The sequence below is a fragment of the Capricornis sumatraensis genome, chromosome 2, assembly GCF_032405125.1.
Source record: "Capricornis sumatraensis isolate serow.1 chromosome 2, serow.2, whole genome shotgun sequence".
Lineage (NCBI taxonomy): Eukaryota > Metazoa > Chordata > Mammalia > Artiodactyla > Bovidae > Capricornis > Capricornis sumatraensis.
The window spans coordinates 116,324,182-116,348,708 of record NC_091070.1 but is presented as its reverse complement, the minus strand read 5'-3'; the positions used below and the strand labels follow the sequence as shown (position 1 = coordinate 116,348,708).

The 24,527-nt window shown below is 42.6% G+C and overlaps 1 pseudogene; it reads right to left on the bottom strand.

Moving 5' to 3' along the window:
* Positions 1–12,088: 12,088 nt before the first annotated feature.
* LOC138097918 (GON-4-like protein) lies at positions 12,089–24,357 on the bottom strand (annotated as a pseudogene).
* Between the last annotated feature and the right edge of the window lie 170 nt (positions 24,358–24,527).

Below are 24,527 nucleotides of genomic sequence, written 5' to 3'. Positions count from 1 at the left end.
CAAGTCCCACTTTTGTTCCATCCTGAAAGGATAAAGGCAAGTTCTTACCACCTTATTAATTAAAGGTAATAACATTTCCTCAAACATATTTTCACTTATTCATGTTCAGTCATGAACACTGTATATTACACCAAATACACAATCTCCCATTAGGTGGAAAGTGAGAGACAGGTTAGAAAGGCAGAATTCAAATCCTAACTCTATTACAGATTAGTGTATTATCTTGCCTGAGTGACCTCTCCAAACTTTGGTTTCCTCAACTGTAAAAAATAATAATTTGTCTAAACTTATGGAGTTGTTATAAGAATTAAATAGTAAGCAATTAATAAGTGTTAGTTGTTACTATTACCATCAGGGAGGGAGAACAGCATGATGCTGAGAGTAAACTGTGGAATCAAACTACCAGTATTTGCTTCCCAAGTAGGCGTCTCTCTAGTCTTGTGACCGTGCGTGAATTAACCTGAATCTGTTTATTTGCTATACAATGAAATAAAAGTTGCATCTATGAAATTAGATAGTAATTTATTAGATTAGTAAATGTTTGCAATTGTTGCTTACATACACAGGTATTTCCATTAACAAAAACAATCCAAAAACAAAGTATGGATATGTAAAACGGGGAAACTATACTACCAAATTCTGTACTGAAAACAAAAGTTGCATCTACAAAATTAGACCGTAATATACTTTTTTAAATCAAAAACTAACTGTTCTCTATGAAAATCCTGGACTCTTGGCTTCACTTCAAATTATCACATTTTAATGGCAACACTATCCTAAAGTGGAGGTATCTTCTCCTTTGTTCTTATAGGAACTATTTGCAAACCTCTTTTTTTCGTACTTACCACTTTTATGATTACTTCTTGTCTCTCTCCCATCACCCTCCCCACAATGTGCTTTTTGAGGGAAAAGATTCTTTCAAGAAGTTCTGCTAGTGCTCAGCAATATCTGCCCTATTGCAGATACTCAATAACTGTTCCCCAAATGAAGGAGTGTGTGAACTTCCTATTCTGTGCACATTCTATGCAGGCTGGACCAAGAGCATTATATGGAAACTAACTGCACCTTTCAACCCAAAAAAAAACTTTATTCTCAGGTTTTTGAGCTAGGTCCAAGAATAAAATACACTTCCTTGTGATTGATACAGTGAGTTCTTCATCACTAATAATGTTCAAGTAAGGCCTGAACGCCCATCTATCAGACACCAGGTGAAACCCTGGACTGGAGGACCGCAACATAAAGTCCTTTCTAAGAGTTTAAACTATAAGCTCAGTTTTAAACCACTTTAATTCAGATTTTCCAGGACACTAGGAGAGATTCCCCACCAAAGGCCAAACCAACTTTTGTTGGTAACTTGATAATTAAACTTCAATAAACAAGTAAAGATTCCTCTGATAAGGGAATGCTGAGGGAGAATTAGGGTAATGGCATTAGTTCAGGCAAGTCTTATATTTCAGATAAATTACTGAGGTCCAAAAAAAGGGGAGTGGGGAGGAGGAATGAAAAAAAGAAATACAGCTACTATTCAAAGTCAGTAGCGTGCAGGGATCAGCTCAGGAACATCAAATACAACAGAGGCTCTGCCCAATCTCTGGGAACTGCAATCAAACCAACAGCATGAATGAAGGCAAATCCGGAGGCAACCGTGGAGCGGACCCCTTCTGGAAAAAGATTTCACAAAGGGGTCCTAACTGCGCTTTTCACCTTAACGCGGAACGCTGGCCCAAGTCTCCACTCCCAGACAGACACCTTCACTTCCCTACCTCTGTCAAGCAACCCGCACAAGCCCTAGACCAAGCCGCCTCAGCCTGGACATCCTTCGTTCGAACGTACAGCTCCAAGCTGCCTGTTCCCGCCCCACCGCACTCGACCCAGTACCCTCACCAGCCAGCCGGATCCCGCGGAAACTCAGCTTCAGTGTCACCGGAAGTCAACCAACGACTGCGACTGACGTGCTCGCCCCCAGGTCGCCGTACGCCGCGTCAGGGTATCAAAGAGCATGCGCCAATCTCAGACGCCATTCTACTTTAGGGCACAATGAAGCCAAAAGGCTAGTACTTCCGTTGTGGGCAAAAAAGTTTAAAGGCAATACCTGTCTGTCCACGGAGCAATCCTACTCAAAACAAAACTGGGTATTAAGGATCAGTGGTTTAAGTTAACAGTCCTTCTCGTCGCAATACTCCTGGAATAGGGGACCCAAGAAAATGGAGAATTCATGAAATTTCAGAAAGAAATCTTGGGTTACAAATAGTACAGTTTCCTGAATAAAGCAAAAAGGGAATTTCAGAAAAACATCTACTTCTGTTTCATTGATCACACCAAAGCCTTTGACTGTCTGGATCACAACAAACTGAAAAATTGTTAAAGAGATGGGGAATACCAGACCACCTTACCTGTCTCCTGAGAAACCTGTATTCAGGTCAAGAAGCAACAGAACCAAACAAGGAACCACAGACTGGTTCACAACTGGGAAAGCAGTACATCAAGGCTGTATATTGTTACCCTGCTTCTTTAACTTATATGCAGAGTACGTCATGCTAAATGAAGCACAAGCTACAATCAAGATTACCAGGTGACATATCAGTAACCTCAGATACACAGATGACACTATCCTACCGGCAGACAGGGAAGAGGAACTAAAGAGCCAAAAACCTTTTTTTTTTTTTTTTTTTTTTTTTTGAGGTTGGAATTACCTTTACTAAGGCCTGCTGTAGATAGGAGCCTCTTGATGAAGGTAGAATAGGAGAGTGAAAAAACTGACTCAAAACTCAACATTCAAGAAACTAAAATCAAGGCATCCAGTCCCATCACTTCATGGAAAATAGATGGAAAAAAAGCAAACAGTGACAGAATTTACTTTCTTGGGCTCCAAAATTACTGTGGGCAGTGACTGCAGTCATGAAATTAAAAGACTCTTGCTCCTTGGAAGAAAAGATATGACAAACCTAGACAGCATATTAAAAAGCAGAGGCATTACTTTGCTGACAAAGATCCATATAGTCAAAGCTATGGTTTTTCCAGTAGCCATGTATGGATGTGAGAGTTGGACCATAAAGAAGGATAAGCACTGAAGTATTGATGTTTTCTAATGGTGGTGTTGGAGAGGACTCTTGAGAGTCCCTTGGACTACAAGGAGATCAAACTAGTCAATCCTAAAGGAAATCAATCCTGAATATTCATTGGAAGAACTGATTATGAACCTGAAGCTCCAATAGTTTGGCCACCTGATGGGAAGAGCCAACTCACTGGAAAAGACTCTGATGCTAGGAAAGATTTGAGAGCATGAGGAGAAGGGGGCAACAGAGGATAAGATGGTTGGATGGCATCATCAACTTAATGGATATGAGTTTGAGCAAACTCTGGGAGATAATGAAGGACAGGGAAGCCAGAATGCCGTTGTCCATGGGGTCGCAAAGAGTCAGACACAACTGATCGACTGAACAACAATAAGTCTTTAATTCAATCCACAGTAATAATTAATATCTGTATAATACTCTGCTTGTAAAATGCTTTCATTTATCACAGGTGATTTTTTTCAATCATCACAATAAATTCTATGAGACAGTGGCTATTAATATACCTCCTGGTTTAAACAAAATTTTGGCTCAGCTGTGTAGGTGATTTCACAAAGATGCACAACTATCAGATGGAATCAGGTATCCTGACTCTAGGTTCTAATGCATTAATCCGGTTTCCAGGAAGGTGACTGGAACATAGTCGAAGGCCAATAAATTCAATACGTGTGTTTTGAATGAATAATTCCTAAAATCATGTTCTTTCCTCTTTTCTAGAAGTAAAGAATGTCAAAGCTGGAAAAATACATTTATCTTGCACTCGGAACAGGTGAACCACCAACAAATACTTACACGTTTGAATAATTTACTTGACCTGATCCTGTCTGTAAACAGAATTGAAGTGGGATGAAAGTATCCACAGCCAAAAATGGCGAAGTTGATGTAATCATGGAGATAATCACCAATAGTGACTCTAACCGAGAATCACCCTCTTTCAAATTCCAAGGAAGTCTCTAGAAGCTTCCAGTTCAGTTTCTGTCCTGTAGCTCCCTTGGTTTGCTCTCTCTCCCATTCGCTTTCTTTCACCTAAGCAGTTTTCAGCACCTGAACCTTCCAACAATGATTAACTTTGGCACTCTTCATTAGTCTTTTCTTAAAAGCAGCTTCAGTTCACACATCACAGAATCCATCCATTTTACTTATACAATTCAATTATTTTCAGTAAATTTTCAGCGTTATGCAACCATCACCAGGTTTGGTCTTTAATCACAGTTTTAAAGTTTAAAAACATTTCAGTAATAACATTTAGTGGTCTCAGAAATGCATAACACTGATGCAATTGATATTCATTCTTTTTTTTAAGTCACTTCAGTCATGTCTGACTCTGTGCGACCCCACAGACGGCAGCCCACCAGGCTCCCCCATCCCTGGGATTCTCCAGGCAAGAACACTGGAGTGGGTGGCCATTTCCTTCTCCAATGCATGAAAGTGAAAAGTGAAAGTGAAGTCGCTCAGTCGTGTCCAACTCTTAGCGACCCCACGGACTGTAGCCTATCAGGCTCCTCCATCCATGGGATTTTCCAGGCAAGAGTACTGGAGTGGGGTGCCATTGCCTTCTCCAGCTATGAAGTCTTAAGTAACCTTAAAGAGACTTTTATTCATCCCATTTATTGAATTAGTTTATTTAGGGGTAAAATAGACCATTTATAAGTCATGAAGTCCTTTAGACCTCACAAATTCCAATAAGGAAAGTTCTATTAACTCACTATAGTTTCCTGACTGCGGTGCATTTAAAAGATACTTGAGTCAGAAAAGGGCTGAAAATGTTTTCCTGAAGGAATAGAAAAACCATGATAAACACTAGAAGCCTCAGAAGAAAACAAATTATTTCAAAGTTAGCAAACATGACATGTAAGAAAACACTGAAAAGAAGTAGAATCATTCGTCTAGGACATACCATTAGAGAAGAACAAAATTGAGAAGTTTCTTTACTTTTGTGCATGAGATACCGTAATCGTGTCTGTATGCCTAACAGAATGTAGGTCACCAAATACTTTCACATACATTTTAACTACATGATTATAAATCGGTTATCCCACTGATTCTTGCCGGAACATTGTGAAATTTCAAGGAGTATTATTACTCATTTTTCTCCATGAAGAAACTAAGGCTCAGATATTTGATATTCAAATGCAGGAAATACAGAATTTTATTTTTCCAAACTCCTGCTTCCCCCTGGCCCAGAACATTCTGCTGCTGTATTAAGCCTGGGGAATCCGAATTACAAGATCTAGAGGATCTCATATGATTAAGTACATACACTTCTCCTTCATCAGGCCTTGAGGATTTCACCTTATAGACCCACAAAGCCCTAAATAAGTGGGGTCTCATTCTCTGGAAATCTTGGCGTTGGAAGGGGTCCCCTGCCCAGGGATCTTCCGGAAAGGGGCGGAGCTTGCCTTCCGGAACTTTTCGGACAGAGGCGGAGTCTTTAGCCAAAGGCCGTTCGGAGGAAGGAGGGGCCTACCTCCTTCATGAGAAAGATGAATGACCAGGAGGATGCCTGGTCGTCCTCGCATCAGGACCAGTCTGGCTGCAGCTGCATCCTTAGCTCAGCGCAACTCTGGAACATCCTAACAGGCGACCGCAGCTGTCAGCCAGGGACCAGACCGTCGCAGGAGGCATCCGCCAGATACCTTCTCCCTCCCTAACCTAATGCTCTGCAGCGGCGGCCTCGGTACCCACTGGAGGCCCCAGACTTGTCTGACCATTGCAAAAGCACTTATAGCAATAGCCTCTGATTACATGGCTGAGATTACCAACATCTGACCTAGCTTTGGTAAGTAGAATCTAAGCAAACTAAGCCTGGGGTAGGTGAAACCGTTGCCAAGGCAAGGGAGCTCAGCGGCTAGGCAGAGCGTGAAGCCCAGATCAAGGCCTGGCCTGTGGTGGTGGGTAGAATCGGGCCTGCGGTGGTGGTGTCGCGGGCAGTGGACAGCGCCCGAACCTGAGCTATGGGCTGCAGGGGCTGAGAAGGCCAAAGTCAGACCTAGGGTGGGGACGTCCAGGATGCGAAAACCTTGTATGGTGCACTGTCAGTACCGCTGGAGGTGAGAAACCGAGAGCCTGCGAAGGACGTGAATCCCTCCTTCGAGGGGAGGAGAGGTGAGGTAGGCCGAGCCCTCCCCCTTGGGGCACGCAGGGCGGTGCCCCTTCCTCCCCCTCCCACTCCTCAGGGCTGCGGGGGAGGGAGGTGGCAAGGGGGATGGGGCATCAAGATGGCAGCTTGGAGACCGTGGGCTGTGTGGCAGGCAGCCAGGGGAGGCGGCGGCCTCTGGGGAAAGAGGGGTGCGGGGGTGGAGAGCAAAAGGGAAGCCACTCCTGAAGCCGGTCAGCTGGATGCTGGGGCCGGGAGGAAACGTGAGCCCTGCCATGTCTATTCTGCATCGTAATGGTGGGGTCCGTCCGATGCTACCAAATGGCGCTTGGCGCTGCTGGGCTGGGGGATGACGTGATGTCTATTTCTGGGCCTCCTGGCAGCGCCTGAGCTCTTCTTCTCAGGCCTTTGTTCCCTGTTTCCCTGGGCCGGCTTTTCAAAAAGGGGGACTCACCCGCGCTGGTGCCGGCGGGGGCCCGCCAAAGGGGGAGGGGCGCAAAGGCCGAGCCCGGGGGAGGCCGCTTTGTGTACCAGAGAAAGCATTACGTCATCTCGGAGCGGCTGGTCCCAGACCCAACCCTACAGGCTCCAAGATCAGTTACACTCCCTGGAGCAGAGAGTGGGGTGGAAAATAGGGAAGCAGATGGGAAAGAAAAGCTCGAGATGCAAGTTTTTCTCCGGGGGATTCCTGCAAAATGTGCTGAGATAGCAAACTTCCTGTGCTGTTTTCCTGCCCCCCCGCACAAAGAAAAATGAATTGCCCTGCTTCTGCCTCAGTCCTATCCCTGTTTGGATGGGAGAAGCAGGTGAGAGTTGCTGTCAGCCTAGGGTTCCTTGATTTCCCTTAAGAGATTCTATGTCTCAGACAATCCAGAAGGTTTGAGCATCCAGACTCCAGTGTTTAGGGTGGGGTCACAATCCAACTAGGAAATGGCTTTTCTTTTTTCTTAGAGAATGCTCTAAAACATGCCTGGCAGAAGAATTCAAAAAACAGCAATTTTTGTTTTTATCAGAAATAGAGAACTTCATATGTGTCATGACCAGTGGAGATGAAACTTTATTACCCTGTGATTTGGACATTGCACTGGCAGTATAAGTCAGCATTAGCCTAGGTGCACGCCAAGCTTGTTTTCACCTAAACGACTAAGTTATTTTTACCCAGACTCATCAAGTGAAGTCTCCTATTGCCCATCAATAGGTTTTGAAGGCCAAATAGAATTTTACATTTATCCCTGTTATATGTAATCATAGTGACCTAATCCTCTGTTTTCAATCTGTGGAAGCTGGGATTTTTAAAAAATTTTTATTGAGGTATAGTTGACTTAGTGTTTTGTTAGTTTCTGATGTACAGCAAATTATATGAAATATATATATGTATATATATAATTTTTCATTATGGTTTCTTGTTCTTCTTGTTCTGTCACTAAGTCATGTCCTACTCTTTTTGATCCCATGGACTGCAGCACGCCAAACTTCCCTGCTCAAATTCACGTACATTAAGCCAGTGACAGCATCTAACCATCTCATCCTCTGCCTCCCTCTTCTTCTGCCTTCCAACTTTCCCAGCATCAGGGTCTTTTCCAATGAGCGGGCTCTTCACATTAGGTGGCCAAAATATTGGAGCTTCAGCTTCATAATCGGTCCTTCCAATGAATATTCAGGGTTGATTTCCTTCAGGATTGACTGGTTTTATCTTGCAGTCCAAGGGACCCTCAGGCGTTTTCTCCAGCACCACAACTTGAAAACAGCAATTCTTCAGTGCTCAGTCTTATATATGGTCTCTCACATCTGTACATGATTACTAGAAACACTATAGCTTTGACTAGACAGACCTTTGTCAGCAAAGTAATGTCTCTGCTTTTTAATGTACTGTCCAGGTTTGTCATTAACTTTCCTTCCAAGGAGCAAGCAGCTTTAATTTCATGGCTGCAGTCAACGTCCGCAGTGATTTTGGAGCCCAAGAAAAGAAACTCTGTCACTGTTTCCACTTTTTCCCCATCCATTTGCCATGAAATAATCAGACTGGATGCCATGATATTAGTTTTCTGAATGTTGAGCTTTAAGCTAGCTTTTTCACTCCCCTCTTTCATCTTCATCAAGAGCCTTTTTAGGACTTCCCTAGTGGTACAGTGGTTGAGAATCTGCCTGCCAATGCAGGGGACATGAGTTGAATCCCTGGTGTGGAAAGAGTCCACATGCCAAGGGGCACCGAAGCCCATGGGCCACAGTTACTGAGCATGCTGCCCTAGAGCCCCTGCTCTACAAGAGAAGCCACTGCAATAAGAAGCCCGCACACAGCAGCTAGAGAGTTGCACCTGCTCGTCGCAACTGGAGAAAGCCTGCACACAGCAATGAAGACCCAGTGCAGCCAAAATAAAGAGCCTTCCTAGTTCCTCTTCACTTTCTGCCGTGAGAGGGGTGTCATCTGCATCTCTGAGGTTGTTGATATTTCTCCCAGCAATCTTGATTGCAGCTTATGACTCATCCAGCCTGGCATTTCACATGATGTACTCTGCGTATAAGTTAAATAAACAGGGTGATAATATACAGCCTTGTCAAACCAGACTGTTGTTCTATGTCTGATTCTAACTGTTGCTTCTTGACCTGCATACAGGTTTCTCAGGAGACAGGTAAGGTGGTCTGGTATTCCCGATCTATTTAAGAATTTTCCAGTTTGTTGTGATCCACACAAAGGCTTTAGCATAGTAAATGAAGCAGAAGTAGATGTTTTTCTGGAATTTTCTTGCTTTCTCTATGATCCAACAAATGTTGGCAATTTGATTCCTCTGCCTTATCTAAACCCAGCTTGTACTCCTGGAAGTTCTCAGTTCATGTACTGCTGAAGCCTAGCTTGAAGGATTTTAAGCATTACCTGCTAGTATGTGAAATGAGTGCAACTGTATGATAGTTTGAACATTCTTTGGCCTTGTTGAACATTGTTTATTGTTCTTTGGGACTGGAATGAAAACTGACCTTTTCCAGTCCAGTGGCCACTGCTGAGTTTTCCAAATTTACTGATATATTGAGTGCAACACTTTAACAGCATCATCTTTTTAGGATTTTAAATAGCTCAGCTGGAATTCCATCACCTCTACTAGCTTTGTTTGCAGTAATGCTTCCTAAGGACCACTTGATTTCACACTCTGGGATGTCTTGCTCTAGGTGAGTGACCACATCATTGTGGTGATCCAGGGCATTAAGACCTTTTTAATATAGTTCTTCTATGTATTCCTACCACCCCTTCTTAATCTCTTCTGCTTCTGTTATATCCTTACCATTTCTGTCCTTTATCTTGCCCATCCTTGCATGAAATGTTCCCTTGATGTCTCTGACTTTCTGTGGAATATCCTCCTGAAACCAGACACAGCTCATGGCCTTATGTAACAGTGGAGGTAAATGGGTTCCCACGTAGAGGGGTGACCTATAACACTTACCAGGCCGCTTTACGTGAAACACAAATCAGTATGAGCAAACCAAGTCCACAGTGCTGAGGGCCATTTACATTTAAGGTAATTATTGATATGTATGTTCCTATTGCCATTTTCTTGTTTAGAGTTTGTTTTTGTGAGTCTCTTTCTTGTGTTCCTGCTGGAGAAGTTCCTTTAGCATCTGTTGTAAGGCTGCTTGGGTGGTGCTCAATTCTCTTAAATTCTGTTTGTCTATAAGGCTTTTAATTTCACCATTAAATCTGAATGAGATCCTTACTGGATAGAGTAATCTGGGTTGTAGGTTTTTTTTCTTTCATGACTTTAAAAATATCGTGCCACTCCTTTCTGGCCTACAGGGTTTCTCTTAAAAAATCAGCTGTTGGATTTATGTGGATTCTTTTGCATGTTAATTTTTGCTTTTCTCATTTTTTCTTTGTGTTTACTCTTTGTTAGTTTAATTAATATGTGTCTTGGTGTATTTTTCTTTTGGCTTATCCTATATGTGACTCTCTGGGCTTCCTGAACTTCGGTGGCTATTTTCTTTCCCATGTTAGGGAATTTTTGACTATAATCTTCTGAAATATTTTCTCCTGCGTTTCTTTTTCTCTTCTTCTGTGCTGTGCTTAGTCACTCAGTTGTTGTGTCCAACTCTTTGTGACCCCATGGACTGTAGCCTGCCAGACTTCTCTGTCCATGGGGTTTCCCCAGGCAAGAATACTCAAGTGGATTGCCATACCCTCCTCCAGGGGATCTTCCCAACCCAGGAATCAAACCCAGGTCTTTCACATTGCAGGCGGATTCTTTACCATCTGAACCACCAGGGAAGATGCTTCTTCTTCTGGGATCCCTATAATTCAAATGTTTGTTTAATATTGTCACGGAGATCTCTGAGACCATCTTCAAATGTTTTCATTCTTTTTTCTGCTCTTTGGCAGTTATTTCTATCATTCTGTCTTTCAGCTCACTTGTTTGTTCTTCTGCCTCAGTAGTTCTATTGATTCCTTCCGCTGCTGCTGCTGCTGAGTCGCCTCAGTCATGTCCAACTCTATGCGACCCCATAGACGGCAGCCCACCAGGCTCCGCCGTCCCTGGGATTCTCCAGGCAAGAACACTGGAGTGGGTGGCCATTGCCTTCTCCATCGATTCCTTCTAGCGCATGTTTAATTTTTAGTGATTGTGTTGTCCCTGGTTTTTCTTTCTTTATTTCTTCTAGGTCTTTGTTAAATGTGTTAAACATTTCTTGCATTTTATCAATTCTATTTTCAATATTTTGAAAATTTTTTACTATCATTACTCTAAATTCTTTTTCAGATGGATTGCCTAGTTCCTCTTCATTTATTTGGTCTTGTAGTTTATTTACCTTGCTCCTTCATCTGTAACATATTTTTTTGGTCTTTCCATGTTTCTTTTTTTTTTTAATGGGTGGGACTTGTTCCTGTCTTATTATTGTTTCACCTGAGGTTTCCAGCATGGAGTTTGCAGGCAGTTGGGTAGAGCCATGTCTTGGTGTTGATATGAGGACCTATGTGATGTCTCACTCTGATTAATATTCTTGGGGCCTGACATCTTCTATTATTCCAACAATTTGGACTCAGTACTCCTGCCTCAGGGACTAAGGCCTGATATCTAGCCCTGTGAACCAGGATCCCACAAACTGTGGAGTGTAGAGGGGAAAAAGGAAAGAAAGAGAAAAAAAAAAAGAGGGGCAGGAGGCAGAACAATAACAAAGAATAAGATAACCACTGAAGGGTAAAACTGGACTCCAATAACAAAGAGAAGAAAAATATATACATATACACACACATAAAAAATGAGAAAAAAATAAGAGTGAGCAGAATAACAAATGTTAAAAAAATAATAGAGTAAGTTTAGAAAACTAACAGAAATAGTAGAAAAAATAAGAATACATATTTACACTAGAGAATAAAATCAAACTCCACTGGGAAACAGTAAAAACAAAAAGTAGAAAAAAACCTTGGTTTTGAAGGGTTGGACTTAGGTGTGGAAGGGCTAGACTGTGGCAGTATTTAAGTGAAGGTGGGATTTAGCTGGGGGTAGGGTTCTAATTCAGGCCCAAGCCTCCAGAAAAGGCTGGGTGAGGGTGAGGGGCAGCCCAGGCTCCCTCCAGCCAAGAGGGCCTCTGCAGTGCCTCTGGCTTTAGGGTGCAGAGGATAGGGCACGGGGTCCCCAGCATTCCGGGGCCACAGGTGGGGACACTGCATGGATTCTACTCCCCTCCACACCCACAGGGGCCCTTCCCCCACAGGCCCTGCACAGTCTCCCCTCCCGCCTAGTCCTGCAGGACATTCGTGGGCAGAGAGCGCCCTTGGAGATGACCTTGGAGGACAGAGGGGACCCTAGAGGGCAGAACTGTGTCCCCAGAAGGCAGGTGGGTTGGCCTGGAGCGCTGAGGGGGGCCCAGAAGGAAGGGAACCCTAGAGGATGGAGCGGGCCCCCAGGAGGAGGAAGGAACTGGAGGGTACAGGGGGTCATGGATGGTGATTGCCCAGTCTAGAGGCGAGACAGGGCCCCTGGGAGGGAAGCAGGACAAGACAGAACACCTCAGTGATCTCCTGGGGCCAGCAGTCTGCACAGTTCTGGAGGGCCTGCTTGATGATCTTTTGGTAGTATGAGGGGTTCTCTGCAAAGCAAATTTCCAGCTGCTGATGAAACTTGTAACTCTTCTCAAAAGCCTGCTGCTCTTCAAACAACCAGGGTGGAAAGAGGGCAAAAGAGGAGTCATCTATACAGCTCGACCAGGACTTGAGGGTTCTAAGCATAAAAACCAAGAAAAATGTCCTGGGGACATATGGCGGATGACAAGGCTTGTTACCGAGTCTATCGAGTCAGCTTGCTCTGTGCCGCACAAGAGGCCAATAAAGCCAAGAGACGAGGTGTTCAGGTAAGGGATATGCCTTTATTTGGAAAGCTAGCTGACCAAGATGGCACACTGATGTCTCAAAATAGCCATCTTGGTGGGCATGCATGCCAGGTTCTTTTAGGAATCAGAGATGGGGGAGATAAGGAAACAAAGTAAAAAGACCATTTAATTCTTATAAATATCTCCTAGAATGGCAAGCCTCAGGCAGAGTTAGATTATCTCTTTGTGAGCTAAACAAAGAGACTTCCCTGGTGGCTCAGGGAAAGCATCTGTCTACAATGTGAGAGACCAGGGTGTGATCCCTGGGCTGGGAAGATTCCCTGAAGAAGGAAATGGCAACCCACTCTAGTATTCTTGCCTTGAAAATCCCATGGACAGAGGAGCTTGGTGCAGGCTACTATCCATGGGGTCACAAAGAGACGGGCACGACTGAGTGACTTCACTTTCACTTTCACTTTAGTTTAAGGGTCAGGCAGAAGGGGCAGGGTTCTCTGAGGCAGGCCACTACATATGTTTATAATAACAAAACCAGCAAAAAAAAAAAAAGGGTTACAGTCAAAGAAATAGATCCAGCATGGAGTCAAAAGTAACCCTTCCTGGTTACAATTCGCCACTGTCAATGTCCATCCCACCATCTTGTGGGAAAGGGGATGACAACTATTCTTTTTGTCAGATGGATCTCTCTGGGAGTGTCTGCCATCAGTGCCAGGGCTCCAAATGTTGAGATTTGTCTTTCTTTGTTCCTCTTGGAAAAGTGTCTGCTTTACACCTGTAGACTTAGAAATACTAAACTTAAACCCAATAGGCAGCATCTCAGGTTAACAAATTTAGTGCTTTTCTAGCCATGGGAAGATGCCAAGAGTCAGGGCACATTAAATCATTTACATATATGTATATATATATGCATTTCAGCTCTCTGGGGCCTGTAATCCTAGTCTCACTGTTTCCTCAGAATTCACCATAGGGAGTGACTGCAGTCTCATTTCCCTTCCTTGGGGCTCACTGGCTCACGCTGAAGGATTGCAATCATTGATTGCGGGAAATATTCCATTTCTCAGATCCTTCCCTCTTGGTCAGGACCTGGATCAATATTTGGGAGGCACTTCATAAGTAAATTTTGTCCCACGGTGCTGGGAGGCACATCCTAGATAGATTAGGCAAAAATACTTGGCATGTCATTCTGGATGTTAAATTTTGGACCAGGCCCCATCAATAATTAAAATTCTCTGGATCCTGTCTAACTATTAATATTATCCAGGAAACATTTTCTCTTGTTGCTTCTTCCCATGCCTAGAATCACACTATTATAATTATCCCTCAAAAAGTGTTTAGCCATAGAAGTTTTGTTGGAGGCCTGATTTACACATTGGTTACTACAAGAGATAACATTCTTATAAATTAGACAGAATATAAACAATGCAGCTGGTAACACTGACAGTGACACAGTGCAGCCAGAAGAGACAAAGCATGATTTGAAAACAAAGAACAAATTTAAACAGTGATTAGTATAACTCTAATCCAGTTACAATCACTGAAAGACCAAAGCAGTCATAGCTGATTCAATGAGCTATTAGCTGTTTCACTACTGGCAGTGTGTACCTACACATACCTGGCTTAATCTCTGAGACAAGCATATGCTACTGGCAGCATCAACCAGACAGAAAAGGTAAGTATTTTAATTTCTCTCATAAAAGGTACGATTTACCAAGTTACTGTAAGTCATAATTAGTTTAAGGAGAAAGTTTTTCTTATACCTGGAGAACACATATTTAAACCAATAATCCTTTTAGATAGAAACCATAAAAATTACCACCGTACTTAGCAGTTTATTCAGTCCTAGGTAACTAAGCTTTTTGTTAACAGCTTTGTAAAGTCATCAGGTTTCCCATTAGAATTCATCAATTTCTTCATTCAGTGCAGCATTATGGTCTGACAATCAGAAACTTGTATTTATCTAAAGTTCTTTTTACAAATCTTGAAGAGGAGACATTTTTGCAAAAGCATTAGAGTGAAAGCATAACTGTCCACAAAGAAACCTTAAAAAAGGCATAGCTTAAATTTGATTACAATGCAATTAACAAAGCAGTCCAACCACTGCTGTGACACAACACTTTCAGAAAATAACTACAATTGTGACTGACAACAATCTACCAGGATATATCAGATTCCCAGGAACTCCCTACAATCTCTAGAATATCTGTACCATTTACAATATAACTTAAAAGTTTATTACCCATTTGAAAACACATCCCTTATAGTTTAATAGACCAAGAGAAACTAATTAGTTTAAATATCTCCCCTTGGGCACCTAATGGGCCCTTTGAAGCATCCCAGAATTAGGAACTTTGTTATAATTTGACTTGGGAAGCCCTGCCAAAAGAACAGCAAAAAAAGACATTTTAAAATACAAATAGGACCATAGGTCACTGTGAAACTCAGCCAGAGTGACAATAAAAGATTTCAACAGCAAATATAGATTACTTAAAAGGTGTATAAACTGAAAATCTGTTACAAAGTCAGTTTAGCATCTTCAGAAACCTGTCTGTTTGAACAGAAAAGTCAGGTTTACGTTTTGCACCAGCTTACTTTATAAGTTCATTTACTCCACTGTGTGCGCTAAGTCACTTCAGCCATTTACTCCGTTAAACTTGTTTTAAACTTAGTCAATCCTGACCGATAGTGTATAAAACCATCTGGGGGGTCCATTTTTTAAAAATATTTTATTTATTTATTTATTTAGGCTGCGCTAGGTCTTAGTGGGACCTAGTTCCCTGACTAGGGAACAAACCTGGGCCCCCTGCATGAAGAGCACAGAGCCTTATCCACTAGACTACCAGTGAAGTCCCCCCGTGGGGTCCACTTTTCATAAACCTTTCACCACTTTATTTTAGTACAATTTTAACTTTTAAGTTGTAGAATATCTGCAGAGACCTAAAACATATTTCTAAAGGTTCACTCAAAAACTCTTATCTCATTTATGTATTTTTTTTCAAAAGTTTCTTTACATTGAGTTACTTTCCTTGCTGACAAATTTGCTTATTTAGCTTATATTAAATCTAGGCATACTGAAAGTATTATATGTAATGTTGATAACTCAAGACATGCCTATCAGAGCTTTGAGAACTCTGGGAAGTTCGGAGGTTCCTCCGGTGCCACTGCGAGACCCGTTCTGGAAATTTTAAAACACAGTGACATCCCAGTCACCCCAGGGCAGGATGGGGCTGGAGACAGCTGGAAGCCGTGGTCGCCCACTTTTGGACATGCTACGATGTTGATGGCAGTGTAAAGTGATACAGCCACTACGGAAGACAGTATGAAGATTCCTTAAAAAAACTAGGAATGAAACTACCATATGACCCAACAATACCACTACTTGGCATGTATCCTGAGAAAACCATAATTGAAAAAGACACATGTACCCAATGTTCATTGTAGCACTATTTACAATAGCTAGGACATGGAAGCAACAGAGATGTCCATCAACAGATGAATAGATAAAGCAGCTGTGGTGCATAAAAGGAACACATTTGAGTCAGTTCTATGAGTTGGATGAAGCTAGTGCCTGTTATGCAGAGGGAAGTAAGAAAAGAGGAAAATAAATATCATATATTAACATATATATATATGAAATCTAAAAAAATGGTACTGATGAATCTATTTGCTGGGCAAGAATAGAGACTTGGACCTAGAGAACAGACTTGGTGTCATGCAGGGGGAGGGGAAGGAGAGAGTGCCACGAATGGAGAAAGTAGCATGGAAACATAAACACTACCGTATGTAAAACAGACAGCCAATGGGAATTTGCTGTATGACTCAGGAACTCAAACCGGGGCTCTGTGACAACCTAGAGCAGTGGGATGGGGTGAAAGGAAGGAGGGAAGTTCAAGAGGAAGGGGACATATGTATAACTGTGTGATTCATCTTGATGTATGGCAGAAACCAACACAGTATTGTAAAGCAATTATTCTTCCAATTAAAACAAAAAACCAAAAAAAAAAAAAAGACATGCCTATCAGATCAACTGACTTAAACATTAATACTAGGTACTAATTTAATATTGAATATTTCCAAATTCACATGAAACTAAAAATTTATTTAGCTTAATTTCTCTTGTATTTAGAATTGTTTGGTTTGTAAGTGTTAACTTTTGTTTAAGCCAATTACATAGAGCTCTTTTACGTATCAGCGATGGCAATGTTATCCAAAGACAAAGACACATACAGACATATGAGGCCTCAGTTCTAACTTGAAGATTTCAATCCTGAGTCAGGTACAGCAATGTAAAACCCATCAGTTTACAAAGAGGTTGGATTAAAGTTGGGTTTCTCATAGATGGAACAATTCAAGCTCACTTGACTAGACAGCTAAATATCTGTAGAAAAAGCATCTAAGATTTGTTTGCCTTGGATAAGCCGATTTTTATTTCCTGTTTTAAAATTTGCATCTCAAAGATATAGGCAAGTTCTTCCGAGGAAAACTTTGTTTTCCTCTCCTTTCCTGAAAGAATTGAGTGGCCACCCCAAAGAAACCAAAGGACTGACATACCCATTCACTCATCCTAGAAAGCGTCACTCCTCCTCCTCTAGCCTAGGGTAGAAGGCCTCTCAGGAAGGCCCAGAGGTTTACACCCATGCTCCTGAAAATCTATCTAGACTGAAGGGGAAAAAGACAAAGGCAACGGGGAAGACATGCTGAGGAATCTGCCTTGTAATCTTTCCAGAAAAGCGGCAGCCAGGGGAAAATGGGGTCAGTGTTTTGCTTGAACCAATATGTTCCTGAGTTGCTTGGAAGATGTCTTGCTGGCAGCAGGACATTAATTGTCTGGTCCGATCCACATCCCACTTATCCTATCATGGAGTCTTCAAGCGGCAGACTCCCTGATGGCTTTTAAGTGTCTGACCCGTAACCACATGATATTAATTGGTCTGGTCCTCAGCTCAAGGGAGGAAGAGGAAAGGAGAGCCCTCATCTCCTGGGTGGCAGCTACTAGGGCACACTGGGTGGTGGACCTTTGGAATACAGAGAAGAGTAACCCAGGCCAGAGTTCCTCAATTGCTTCCATAGCTACTCACCTGTTCGCAGAGGGTTCAAAGAGAAAGAAGCAAGAAATTTTAAAAGAAGCCTTAGAGGAAACAGTTAGTACCAGATGTCTGTGCATGACCAAAGTAACCAGAAAAAAACCAAAACCTAGCCAGTCAGAAAGTCACAATAATGTGACTTCTTCCCAGACCCATTGGACCTGTGATCTTCCTCCAAAAGTTCAATTTTCCTTCACAGGGGAAGCTCCCTAAACTGGAGCTGACGCTCCCCACTGACAAATTTACCTGGGACTCCTGTAGGGGAAATTAGAATTGGACATCTCCAGTCCAAGGGAATCCTCAGAGTTGTTCATTATCAGAGTGTTCCTCTCCTTTGCAAGGCACTTCTAACTGTTTGATTGTAATATATGCACCCCAAAGAGCTTTCCTTCAAGAGAGATGAAATATTTCACATTCTTTAAAATTGATAACACTAAACACAAAAGACATAGGCAAATTTCAACACAAACAGCACAAACTGCATTGATGGACAGATGAATGGGTTCTCAATTCTGATAAATAAATTTACCCTACAAAAATGTGTGCTAAGTCATTTCAATGTCTGACTCTTTGCAACTCCATGGACTGATAGTCCACCAGGATCCTCTGTCCATGGGATTCTCCAGGCAAGAATACTGGAGTGGGTTGTCGTTTCCTTCACCAGGGGACCTTCCCAATCCAGGGATTGAACCGGTTTCTCTTAAATCTCCTGCATTGGCAGGCAGATTCTTTACACTAGCGCCACCTGGGGAGCCCCTACAAAAATGAACTAGTTCCAATTAGGGTAGGCTTACCCCCCAGAAGAACTAGTTCCCAATGCACTCAAGTAGTAGTCCACTACCTCCCACCTCAACAGGGTACTCCAATCAAACTGGCTTGTCTCAAAGAGGAAAAAGCACAAATTGAGGGGGGAGTATGTACCTGGTGTGCAAACCAAAGCAATCTATCCTACAAAACTGAGCTCATCAATTCATAACACAAAAAGGGCACACAAAACCACAGACAAATGAACCAGGTATCGAGTTAGGTAGATTTAGTCTAAAAATGCAGTTTTCGGTTCCTTGTCTCAACTGCCAAGCACTGGGGGCAGTTGGCACCATTTCAGGGGACCTCAAAATAGAGATCCTCAAGACAAATGGTTCTGGCAGCTACTTTGGGCCTTATCTCAATACTCCTTGATAGGGGCTGGCTTAGCCACAATATCAGCAAGGCTCCTGGACTGGCTTGCTAAATTTGTTAGTCCAAGATCTCTCGCCTCACCACAAGAGGCCAATAAATCCAAGGGATGGGGTGTTCAGGCAAAGGCTACGACTTTATTTGGAAAGTCAGCTAACCAAGAAGATGGCAGACTAATAATCTCAAAACCACCACCTTGTCAGCGTATGCTGCCAGGTTCTTCCATGAATCAGAGATGAGTGAGATGAAGAAACGAAGCAGGAAGACCATTTAATTCTTGCCAGTATCTCCTAGAATGGTGAGCCTCAGGCAGGGCGATGCATTAGCTCCCTTTTTCTTACAGTCATTCACAGGTGGGCAGGGTCAGATTATCTCTCTGTGAGCTAAACAAAGGGCATTTTAATTTAAGAGTCAGGCAGATGGGACATGGTTCTCTGAGGCAGACCATTATATATGCTTATAGCAACAAAAGTAGCAAAAACAAGGGTTAAAGTCATAGATCAAGCATGAAGCCAAAATTAACCTTTCCCGGTTATAGGCTCTGGTTTACAAAGCTGAAATCTTTCCTTTTTGGCCTTACCATGCAGCTTGTGGTATCTTAGTTCCCCAACCAGGAATCAAACCTGGGACCCAGAAGTGAAAGTGTCAAGTCCTAACAACTGGACCACCAGAGAATTCCTTGTGAGATCTTTCTTAAGACCCTAGCATCTATCCACCTTGGGTTTCTGGGGTCTGTGAACACAAGAAAACTAAGACGGAAATGAAAGATTCCAGAGTTATATATCTCAAGTTGCTTACTGTTTCCAGAACTGTGCAATCAGACACATTTCACAGTCTATAGAGAATTCTCACATATATACTCATTTGATGCTCATAATAATACAGAAAATTATGTATAATCATCTGATCACCATTAATTAAACTGTTTAAAGACCATCAGTTTAATATCATATCCTTTATTCCTGTGTTTACCCATCATGACAAGAAAATCAGAACTACTGGGATATGCTTCAATTTCAAACACTTATTCTCAAACATTTCATATGTTACCTAACCATAGTGGCCTTCCCAGACCACTGTGTATAAAACTGCAACATAATTACTATAACGCATGATATATTTTTACTGTTTATGTATTTTATCATTTTTATAACATATTTTTCAATATACAATATACTATTTATTACTTGACTTTCCCCATGAGAATGTAAGCTCCAGGAAGGCAAGGATTTTAGTCTTTTATAATTACTACATTCCAATACCTAGAACACTGCCTGAAACAGCAGGTACTCAATAAACATTTGTTGAACGAAAGCCTATTTTGCAACAGTGAGGAGCAACGGGCTATGATGTACCTAAGGTCTCCACTGGCAACAATGGTCAAACCCTTCACTCTACATGGAGAGAACAGGAGTTGGGGAGACCATCTTTTGAAAAGGAGGTGGCTCTCGTGACCCTGGTCTAGGGGAAAGCTATCTATGGAAACAGCCAGGAGTCTGGAACAGTCCTAATCAACACTACCCAAGCCTAGTCTTGCTGTAACCCAGGGATCCTAGTGTGTGGTCTTTGCCCCCATCTCTACTTACTAATCCACAGGCCAGTGCTTGCTCAGGCAACAAGAAAGCAGCAAAGTCCTTCAACAGCTGAGGTCAGTCCTGGAGCAGAATTTGCAGACTCTTGTAGAGATCCACAGCTGTCTGCCTGAGTGCTTGACTCAAACTCATGGATGACCTGAAGAAGTCTTCATACTTGCCAGGGATATGCTGCAGGGCTTCTCAGACCTGTATGAGAGGACTTTCAATCATCCAATCCCTTCTTTGGGCCCTGACAAGAAACCATGGGACAGAGGAAGGAGGAAGAGTTACTGTTAAAGAGCTCCAGATTATCCGTCAGAGGCTACTCCTCTGACAGGTCCTAAGATCTGATGATTAATAGAAGCCACAGGGCCATGGGCAAGGCAGAGCTCTTTTTCTGACAGTGAGGAATGGGAACATTTATATTTTCCAGGGACCACAGTGCTACCCACAAAATCAGGTAAACCTTTCTCTAGCTCACAGCCTGGGCCTCCCCTTCCTGGTTTCACCTCCATGTTGAAATAGATAAGGAGTGCTTGGTACATATATTTCAGCATGGTATCATCTGAGGGTAAATAATATGTAAATTAGGAATGTTAGTAAAATATCAGGAGACAAGAAAAACCATGACAATCACTGCTAGGACTCCACTTTGCTGGGAGTATAAAGGAACCAGGTGGTTACCAAAAGAATGAGATAGGGACCGCTGCCACAAACAGGTTGGTTCATGACTCTGAAGATCACTGAGGTCCACTTTCTGGTCAATGTACCAAATGTCTATTTTCTCAAGCCAAAGGCTCAGTTAAAGTCTTTATTAGCCTACCCTCACACTGATGATGGCAGCTATCACCTTTCCTCAGCTTTGCAGCAACAGAGGGGTGGTATCCCTGGGCAGTAACAATAAATCTGTTGATGACTAAACTTGGCGTCCTTGTGGTTCACTCACACATCTCTTTTGATATTTCTAGGAAAACAAAGGCAGATGCATAGAAGGCTGTTGTGCAGTCTAAAAGGCAGACTTCATTTTAAAAACATCTCCTGTGAAGGAAAAGCAGTCTTGTTCAGAGGGGCTGGCAGGAACAGAAAGCAGCGTTTGCCTACCCTGGTCAGATACACCTGAGCAAAGGCCAAATCCTTCTGTTCCTGGAGAGGATCTCACTTGAGGATGCCTTCATCATACAGCAACAGCAGCCTGGAGGTGTCCTTGTTGGCCCGGGCCCAACTGCCCTGCTTGCTGAGAGCTCGATGATTACTCCAGCTCTTTCCAGCAGCTTTGATGCTCTCTCCTTAGCATACAACTGTTTTTCTGTACCTGCAGCCTCTGCTCTCCCCAACCCACCACAGGCACCCCAACCCCATCCAAATCCTATTCAAAATTACATAAGAACTTGGGAGAAAAGCTGCTGGAAAAATGCTATGACAGGTAATGTCTGTCCCCGTCAAGTCAGCTCTGTGAAGTGTCGACAGCATGACTGCATTAACTGGGATAATGAGATGCTTAGCTACTGCATGTTGAACACAGAAGTCTAAGTGTGGTCTGATGCTGGCTCTCAAAGAACTATGTCCTGGTGAGGAACAAGCAGTACTTTCTGAAATAAACATTGCTCTTGGCCTCATACATGACTGATGAATTAAGAACCAGTATAAAACCCTGCATGAACAGAGTACAAATCTAGCAGCTGATGAGAGACAAATTTTTAATTTCTGAGCATCTCTTCTCTGCAGTGGCAGCAGGTTAAACATCTATTTGGGAGTCGGGTGACTGGCAGGCGGGATCCAAAGGATTTCTTCTGGAAACTGGCACCTGTTTAATAAGCCTGTCACTCTGCACATGTCCCTGTGTCAATGAGGCCACCTGAGACCTGTCCCCACTCAGGCCTGTCCTACTCACCCTTGATGGTCTTCACTTCTGGAGAGGCCTTCAGGGAGGCACAGGTAACAGATGGCTTCTCGGCAGGGTCTCCAATGGCTTCGTCCATCATTTTTTCATCCTCTTTCTGCAGGATTTCCATTCTTTCTGCTTCTTCCTGCTCTCCTTTCTCAGGCTGAGTTCTCTTCTGGGAGTTCTATTCCTCAGACTCATCCTCCTGACTCATGTACTTTTCAGATGTGAACCAAGTCTGTTTCTCCATTGTTTCCTTAAAAACCCCCAAACAGTATGCATGAGGGATATAATGGCTCACCATGGGCTGCTTACAGAGTTTTTCAGAAGGGACTGAGGTTAATTAATTGGTGACAGAGGTTGGAAGCCAATGGGTTTTTTTCCGGGGATTTTGGAGGTTTGTTTTTTTTTTCTCTCCTTTTCATTTTCTTGGCCATGCTGTGCAGCTTAAGAGATGTAAGTTCCCTGATCAGGGACTGAAGCCAGGCTCCAGCAGTGAAAGGAAAGTGGCAAGTCCTAATCACTGGACCATCAGGGAATTCCTGAGCAGACGTGTTTTGAAACATTTCCCTGAAGATAACTGTCCTTTGCCAGAGGCCATGCTTATCATCCTTTTTCTTTTTTGTGGTTATTTACATTGTGCTCAGGTGATTCAATTTAATGTAAATGAGTTTAAGTCAAATATAATAAGGAACATTTAACTCTTTCCCTCTCCTCTCACAAAAGACAAAAATGATTTTAGGACTATCTCTACTGTAAAAAGCAAGCAGGTAGCCTATCAATAAATTAAATCTATTACTGAATCCACAAAATATTGAAGAATATTGCCCAGCTCTCACCTGGAGTTCCGGGACAGAGGACAGATTCCTCAGAAGCTGATGACACTTCATCTTCCTCATCCTGGGTAAGGTCGTCAAAGTCCTCTTCTTCCTCTGGCCCATCCTTCTCTTGCAGTTTCTGGCCCGGCTGGTCCCACTGACTGAACATCAACGCTGGGTAAGTCTTCAGGCTTCCTTGGGGAAGGAAGCCCCCCTTCCTTGGCGGGCTACCATTTCAGGGTCAGTGGAGGATGAAGTATTCCTTGGGGACCCTTTGCTTACATCTCTTGAATTTCCTACATCAGGAGGCTCATGAGAAGCTAAAAGGATTTTAGGTTGGTGAAAAAGTAATTGTGGTTTCAGACTGTGAATTTTAAATGATTATAAATAGGCTCAAACACACCTTTATTAATCAAAATATGAACCATCACAATCAACACATTTTTGCCAATGACAAATACATTTGTTTATTCTGTAGCATAACAATTCATGCTTCAGGAGTAGAACTCTTGGAAAGCATTTTGTGCCTCCTGCTGGTTATGAAAGCATTTTCCCTGCAAAAAGTTAATGAGATGCTCTAAAAAGTGGCTGTTGGTTGGCGAGAGGTTAGGTGAATATGTGTATGAGGCAAAACTTTATAGCCCAATTCGTTCAGCTTTTGAAGGGTTGGTTGTTCGATGTGCGGTCAGGCATTGTCGTGGAGAATTGGGCCCTGTTGAACTATGGTGACTGCAGGCATTGCAGTTTTTGGTGCATTGTGTTGATTTGATGAGCATACTTCTCAGATGTAACAGTTTCGTCGGGATTCAGAAAGCTGTAGCGGATCAGATGGGCAACAGACCACCAAACACTGTTTGGGTGCAATTTTAGCTCTGGGGAAGTGTTTTGGAGCTTCTTCTCTGTCCAACCACTGAGCTGGTCCTCGTCAGCTGTCATATAAAATCCACTGTTCACTACACATCACAGTCCAATCGAGAAATGGTTCATTGTTGTTGCACAGAGTAAGAGAATGCAACACTTCAAAATGACATTTTTTATTTGTGGTCAGTTCATGAGATACCCACTTACTGAGCTTTTCACTGTTCCAGTTTGCTTCAAATGTCATATAACTATAGAATGACTGACGCTGAATTCTTTGGTAAGTTTTACTGTTACCAAAGATTCGCTTCAGTGATTGCTCTCCACTGGTTGTTGTCAGCTTCTGATGGCTGGCCACTGTGCTTCTCGCCTTCAAGGATCTCATCTCCTTTGCAAAACTTCTTGAACCACCTCTGCACTGTACATTCATTAATTCCTGGGCCAAATGCATTGTTGACGTTGTCAGTTGTCTCCGCTGCTTTACCACCCATTTCAAACTCAAATAAGAACTTGCTTTTTGATTAACATTATTTCCTAGTCTAAAATAAATATGAAATACACAGCAAGTAATGTCATTAGCAAAAAACATAAAAACAAGAAATGCAGGTTAAAATGATGTATAACATACGCACATTTATTTAAGAATGTATTCCAATATCAA